The sequence below is a fragment of the Meriones unguiculatus genome, chromosome X (genome assembly GCF_030254825.1).
Source record: "Meriones unguiculatus strain TT.TT164.6M chromosome X, Bangor_MerUng_6.1, whole genome shotgun sequence".
Classification (NCBI taxonomy): domain Eukaryota; kingdom Metazoa; phylum Chordata; class Mammalia; order Rodentia; family Muridae; genus Meriones; species Meriones unguiculatus.
In genome coordinates, this window is record NC_083369.1 from 22,575,923 (window position 1) to 22,583,994 (window position 8,072).

Consider the following 8,072-nt stretch of genomic DNA (forward strand, 5'->3'; position numbering starts at 1 on the left):
TGCCTACAAGATGTAAATGTCCAACCAATGCTTGGTCCAGCCTGAGACCCATCCCATGGTTGAGAGTCAACTACTGAAACTATTAACAATATTCTGATAAGCTTATAGATGGGAGCCTAGCATAGCTGTCCTCTGAGAGTCTCCACCAAGCAGCAAATCAAAATAGATGCTGAGGTCACAGCCAAACATTAGGCAAAGTTTAGGGAGTCTTGTGGAAAAGTGGGGTTAAAGATACAAAGACCTGGAAGGGACAAGAAGACCAACAAATCCAACTAACCAGGACTCACAGGGGCTTGCTGAGAGTGAAGCAGCAACCAAGGACCATGCATGGACTGGACCTAGTCTCCTACATAAATTTAGACAAAGGGAAGCTAGGGTTTCATGTGTGTCTCCTAATAAAGGAAGTGGGGACTATCTCTGAAAAAAAAAAACCCAAACACAATTTTTCTCAGAAACACACACACACACACACACACACACACACACACACACACACAGAGAGAGAGAGAGAGAGAGAGAGAGAGAGAGAGAGAGAGAGAGAGATCCATAGCAACCATAAGCAGAAAGAGCTGTACTGGAGGTATTGTAATACCTGCTTTAAAAAATAATACAAAACCACAGTAATAAAGATGACTTGAGCCAGGTGTACTAGTACATTCTTTTAATCTTAGCACTAAGGAGTCAAGAGGCCAGCCTGGTCTATAGAGATAGAGAGATTTCCAGTGCAGCCAGGACTTAACAGAGAAATGCTGTCACACACACAAAAATCCAAACCAAAAACAAAAAGACTTAAATCAGTTGATATTTGCACAAACGCAAGAAGATAGATTAAGGGAGTAAAATAAAATACTCACTATTTCAGTCATTTAATAATTGATTCTTTAAATTTTTCATTTAATGAATTTTGACTACAGTAACCCATTCCCTAAATTCTTTGCATACCCACCATCATTTCCTATACACTCAACTTCATGTCCTCCTTTTTTTCCTCACTTTTCAAGTCTAATTTGTGCTATTCATATATTCTTGGATGTGTAACATTCCACTACACAGCAGTTATACTACTAGTAGTAGTGCTCTTAAAGAAAACTTCTACCTCTTTCTGCAAAAATCAGTTGCCAAAAACTCCTCAGTTGGGGGTAAGATGACATGTTTGTCTTCCCTCTACATACAGAGATTTGGTCTGGTTTTAGCTTGCATGGTGTCATAATCTCTGTGAATTCAAATGTGCAGCTGCCCTATTTGGAAAATTCTCTTTCTTATACTCTTTCACTTCTTGCTCTTATAGTCTTTCTACATCCACTTCCAAAATGATCCTTAAGCCTTAAGAGGAGGAAATACAGTATAAATGTTAAATTTAAGGCTGAACTTTCTGAAGGCTTTTATTTTCAACACCTTGATCAATTGTAGGTCCCTGTGTTAATCACCATCTAGGGAAAATAAAAAGTTTTACAATAAAATTGAGGGATGCATTAACCTATGAGTCATTAGTTGTCAATTTAATATTATGTCCACTTAGCAGAACAATATTAAGGCCTATGACCTGTTTAGCCACAAGTTCTTATCCCCCTAATGGGGACAGATTTAGCTTTCATCTTGGGTTTGTAACTTAAAACCAAACAAAAGTGGTTGGTTATTCCCCATGATATTAATGCCAACATTGTACTAGTGAGTATGTCTTACTAGGATGGTCATTATTGTAGCTCATAGTGTACATAGCTAAAATGGAAATTTCTGGTTTCTTTGAAGAATGATTTTTGTCATGTGATGTTTTGCTGCAAGCTGGCCACTTGATGTTTTGCCCAGGTTAGTTTGTTCGAGGGTACATGATGTTTTGCTGTGACCCCTCACATGCGAGGTGCGTGACTATGGCCAACTGAGAACATCTGTGGGTGGATTTTGAGGAGAGGACATATAAAGAAGCACACACACAGGAGACATCTCTTTTTGGATCAATATCAGTGTCCTGATCTTTGTGTTTTGACACTTGGCTTTGCAGAGATAAATGTTCCAGAGATCTTCTCTGGGCAATCCAACTGAATCTTTTGGCTTTTGTGGCTTCTTGTTGGGCTTTGGATTGAACTGCTGGTATCCTGGCTACTGAGTCTGGTAATCATCTAATGACCCATTGACCCTGATCATCAAGAAACAGATAAAAGAGGACTATACCTTTTCCCTACTAATTACCAGCCTAAGGCATGGGGGTGGGGTTGAAGGAAGGTAAAGGTGCTTAAGAATCCTAAATAAAGTAGGTTTGGTGATAAACTTAATTCTACACATTGCCCTGTAAGACTTATGATTATGTTTACCCTGCCAAACCCTGAACAGCACATTCCAGCCCCATGAAAGCTAACTGGTAAGATTGACACTTCCAAATCAAAACCGATTTGACTAGGAATTTTACCCAAAATTTGTATAGATAAATAAATCTATTTTTAGTTTATTTTTAGCAAGCTTTAAGCTAATTACCATAATGGCTATAACAGTTTGCACTTCCACCATCAATGAATAAGTATTCCCTGTCACTCACATTCACGTCTGAATTTGTCATTATATTGTTCTTTGATCTGAGCAATTCTGAGTGGGGTAGGATAAAATCTCAAAGTAGTTTTAACTTGTATTTCCCTGATGACTAAAGATGATATCAAGATGTACTATAGAGCAACAATACTAAAATCTTCATGGTACTGGCAGAGAAACAGAATGGTGGATCAATAGAATCAAATAGAAGACCCTGAAATAAACCCACACACTTATGGACACCTGATTTTTGACAAAGATGCCAAAAACATGCAATGGAAAAAAGATAGCATCTTCAACAAATGGTATTGGTCTAACTAGATGTCTGCATCAAGAAAAATGCAAATAGATCCACACTTATCACCCTGCACAAAACTAAAGTCCAAGTGGATCAAAGACCTCAATATAAAACCAGACACACTAAACCTGTTACAAGAAAAAGTGGAGAAGAGCCTTGAACTCATTGGCATAGGAGACAACTTCCTGAACAGAACAACAACAGCACAGGCTCTAAGAGCAAGCGTCAATAAATGGGACCTCATGAAACCGAAAAGCTTCTGTAAAGCAAAGGACAATGTCATCAGAACAAAAAGACTGCATACAGATTGGGAAAAGATCTTCACCAACCCTATAGCTGACAGAGGAATAATATCCAGAATATCTAAAGAACCTAAGATATTAAACAGCAACAAATCAAGTAACCCAATTAAAAAATGGAGTACAGAGTTAAACAAAATTCTTAATAGACGAACATCAAGTGGGAGAGAAATACTTAAAGAAATGCTCAGCATCCTTATTGATCAGGAAAATGAAAAACAAATTGACCCTGAGCTTCCACCTTACACCCAACAGAATGGCTAAGATCAAAAACTCAAGTGACGAACCATGCTGGAAAGGATGTGGACAAAGAGGAACCATTCTTCATTGCTGATGGGAGTGTAAAGTTGTACAACCACTTTTAAAATCAATCTGGCACTTTCTTAGACAATTAGGAATAGTGTTACCTCAAGATCCAGCTAAACCACTCTTAGATATATATCCAAAAGATATTCAAGTACACAACAAGTACATTTTCTCCACCATGTTTGTAGCAGCTGTATTTGTAATAGCCAGAAGCTGTAAACAACCCAGATGTCCCTCAACTGAGGAATGGATACAGAAATTGGGGTATATCTACACAATAGATTATTACTCAGCAATAAAAAAAAAAAAAAAAAAAAAAAAAAAGGAAATCATGAAATTTGCAGGTAAATGGTGGAAACTGGAAAAGATCATTCTCAGGCAGGTATCCCAGAAGCAGAAAGACACACTAGGTATATACTCACTCATAAATGGATATTAGACATGTAATATAGGAAAAACCTACTAAAATCTGTACACCTAAAGAAACAAATCAAGAAGGAGGATTTTGACTAAAATGATCAGTCCCCATTCAGAAAGGCAAAGAGGATGGACATCAGAAGAAGGAGAAAATACGGAACAAGTCATGAGTCTGCCACAGAGGACCTCTGAAAGGCTCTAGTCTGCTGGGTATCAAAGCAGATGTTGAGACTATGGCCAACCTTTGGACAGAGTACAGGGAATCTTATGAAAGAAGTGGAAAATAGTAAGACCTGGAAAGGACAGGAGCTCCACAAGGAGAACAACAGAACCAAAATATCTGGGCACAGGGATCTTTTCTGAGACTGATACTCCAAGGACCATACATGAAGATACCATAGAACCCCTGCACAGAAGTGGCCCATGGCACTTCAGTGTCCAAGTGGGTTCCATAGTAATGGGAAAAAGGACTGCCTCTGACAAGAACTAACTGGCCTGCTCTTTGATCACCTCCCCCTGAGGGGGAAGCAGCCTTACCAAGCCACAGAGGAAGACAATACAGCCACTGCTGATGAGACCTAATAGACTAGGATCAGAAGGAAGGAAAGGAAGATATCACCTATCAGTGGACTTGGGGAGGGGCATGCATGGAGAAGGGGGAGGGAGGGAGGGATTGAGAGGGGATGTGGGAAGGAGCTTCAGGGGGTATACAAAATGAATAAATTATGAATAATAATAATTTTAAAATTTAAAAAAGAAATTAGGGAAACAACACCCTTCACAATAGCTACTAATATCATAAAGTACCTTGGTGTGAGTCTTACCAAGCAAGTGAAAGACCTGTTCAAAAACATCTTCAAGAGTCTGAAGAAAGAAACTGAAGTAGATTATCTGGAGATGGAAAGATCACCTGTGCTCATGAATTGCTAGGATTAACATAGGGAAAATGGTCATCGTGCCAAAAGCAATCTACATATTCACTGCAATTCCCATCAAAATACCAACAAAATTCTTTACAGACTTGGAAAAAACAATTCTCAATTTGATATGGAAAAAAAAAAACAGAACTGCCAAAAACAATCCTGTACAACAACAGTTTGTCTGGTGGTATCTCCATTCTTAATCACTAACTGTACTACACAGCAATAGTAATAAAAACTGCACGGTATTTGCAGAGAAACAGAATGGTAGATCAATGGAACCAAAGAGAACATCCAGACATCAACACAAACACCTACAGATACTTGATTTTTGACAAAGAAGCCAAAACCATACAAGGAAAATGACAGCATCTTCAACAAATGGTGCTGGTCTAACTGGATGTCTACATCAAGAAAAATGCAAATAGATCCATATTTATCACCCTGCACAAAAGTAAAGTCTAAACGGATCAAAGACCTCAACATAAAACTAGACACACTAAATTGGTTAGAAGAAGAAGTGGGGAAGGGCCTAGAACGCATTGGCACAGGTGATAACTTTCTGAATAGAACACCAACAGCACAAGTTCTAAGATCAACAATCAATAAATGGGACGTCATGAAACTGAAAACCTTCTGTAAAGCAAAGGACGTTGTCATCAGAACAAAACAATAGCCTACAGATTGGGAAAGGATCTTCACCAACCCTTTATGGGACAGAGGACCAATATCCAGAATATATAAAGAACTTAAGAAGTTTAAAAGCAACAAGTAAGTCAAGTAATACAATAAAAAATGGGGTATAGAACTAAACAGAGAATTCTCTGTAGAGTAATAAAGAATGGCAGAGAAAAAAATTAAAGAAATGATCAACGTTCTTAGTCATCAGAGAGATACAAATCAAAAAGACAGAGATTTCACCTTATACCCATCAAAAACTCTAGTGACATTCCATGCTGGAGAGGATGTGGAGAAAGGGGAACACTCCTTCATTGTTTGTGGGAATATAATCTTGCACAACCACTTTGGAAATCAATTTGAGATATATCCAAAATATGCTCATGTACACAACAAGGACATTTGTTTACCCATGTTCCTAGCAGCTTTATTTGTAATAGCCAGAACCTGAAAACAACCCAGATGCCCATCAACGGAGGAATGGATACAGAAATTGTGGCACATTTACCCAATGGAATACTACTCAGGAATTAAAAACAAGGAAATCATGAAATTTACAGGCAAATGGTGGGATCTAGAAAAGATCATCCTGAGTGAGGTATCCCAGAAGCAGAAAGACACACATGGTATATCCTCACTTATAAGTGGATACTTGGCCTATAATATAGGATAAACATGCTAAAATCTGTACACCTAAAGAAGCTAAGCTAGAAGGAGGACCCTGGGTAAGATGATCAATCCTCACTCAGAAAGACAAATGAGATGCACACTGGAAGAGGGAGAAAACAGGAAACACGACAGGAGCCTATCACAGAGGGCCTCTGAAAAACTCTACCCAGCAGTTTATCAAAGCAGATGCTGAGACTCATAACGAAACTTTGGGTAGAGTGCAGGGAATTATATGAAAGAACAGGAAGATAATATGACCTTGAGAGTACAGGTCTCTTTTATAAAGAGAGCAACAGAACCAAAATATCTGGGCACAGGGGTGTTTTCTGAGACTGATACTCAACCAAGGACCATTTTTGGATATAACCTAGAACCCCTGCTTAGATGTAGCCTCATGGCAGCTCAGTATCTAAGTGGGTTCCCTAGTGTGTCTGATATGAACTCAGTGGCAGCTTTTTTGACACCAACCCCACCCCCCGCTGGAGAGGGTAGCAGCCTCACCAGGCCACAGAGGAAGACAATGCAGCCAGTCCTGATGAGACCTCATAAGCTAGGGCAGAAAAAAGGGAAAGAGGACTTCCCCTATTAGTGGACTTGGAGAGGGTCATGAGAGGAGATGAGGAAGATAGGGTGGGTTTGGGAGGGAATGAAGGATGGGGCTACAGCTGGGATACGAATTGAATAAATTGTAATTAATATAAAATATTAATTAAAAAATACAAATGGGAACCAAATCTTTTTATTTTTACTTTTTAATTCTGTATTAATTACACTTTATTCACTATGTATCCCCCCTATGGTTCCCTTCCTCCTCCCATTCCAATCTTTTAATGTGTTCAAAAACCATTGGCTATTATGGGATTACAAACTAAAACTACTTTGATATTCCATTTTACCAGAGTAAGAATGACTCTCTTCAAAATATCTAATGATAACTAATGATCAAAAGGATTTAGGAATGGGAAACACCTATTCACAGTTGCTGGACGTGAAAACATGTAGAGTACTGTGGAAGTCAACATGAAAGTTCCTCAAAAAGATATAAATAGAATGACCATAATACCCAGATATAACATTCCTAGGCATATGCCCAAAAGACTCTATATACTGATTTATATATACTTGCTCAAATTTATTCACTGCTGATTTATTCACAATATATGGGACATGGAATCAGTCATGATGTCCATCACTGATGAATACACAAGGAAAATGTGGTGCACATACATAGTTGAATTTTATTCATCTGCCATAGCAGAACACCACATGTAGTGATCTTTTTCTTAATTCTACTTTATTTGGGGTCCTTAGGCCTCTACCTCCTTTCCCCCAACTTTAATTAGGTGATAGAAAAGTTTAGTGGGGAGAGGTGTCCCAGACCCCTTTACTTCTTCCAGTTATTTAGGCTCGAGATCTTCTCTGAGGACTTATACCAACACCATCAACCTCAGACGCAGCTAGCAGTCTCCTCCATGCTGTTGCACCCTGAAGTGTTTCTCTCCATCTGTCTGCTCCAAACAACCACACCGTCTCTGGTCTCTGATCTTTCCAAACTGCTCCATGCCATATGCCATCAGTGAAGGTCACTCCAAATGCCACTGAATGTAACTTCAGAACACCATCACACAGTCTCTTTCTCAGCCTCATACTTAAACTCTCAGCGTCCTAGAACACACCCCCTCTGTAGTACTTGGGAGGCCATTACCAGCTGGTAAAGATCACACCACACAAGTAATAATTAACAGCTGTGAATAAACTGTCAACCAAATAAAGTCCCACACTTGGGATTAAAACAAAAGCATATTTTCATAACATACAAATAAACCAAAACTCCCATTACAATCTGGAAAGAAAACGAAATTAAGAATATTGCTGATTAATATGTGGAACTTGGAAAAAAATTTACCCAAGTAAAGTAACACATGCTCAGAAAGAAAAAAAAAAATGTTGAATGTTCTTTCTTAT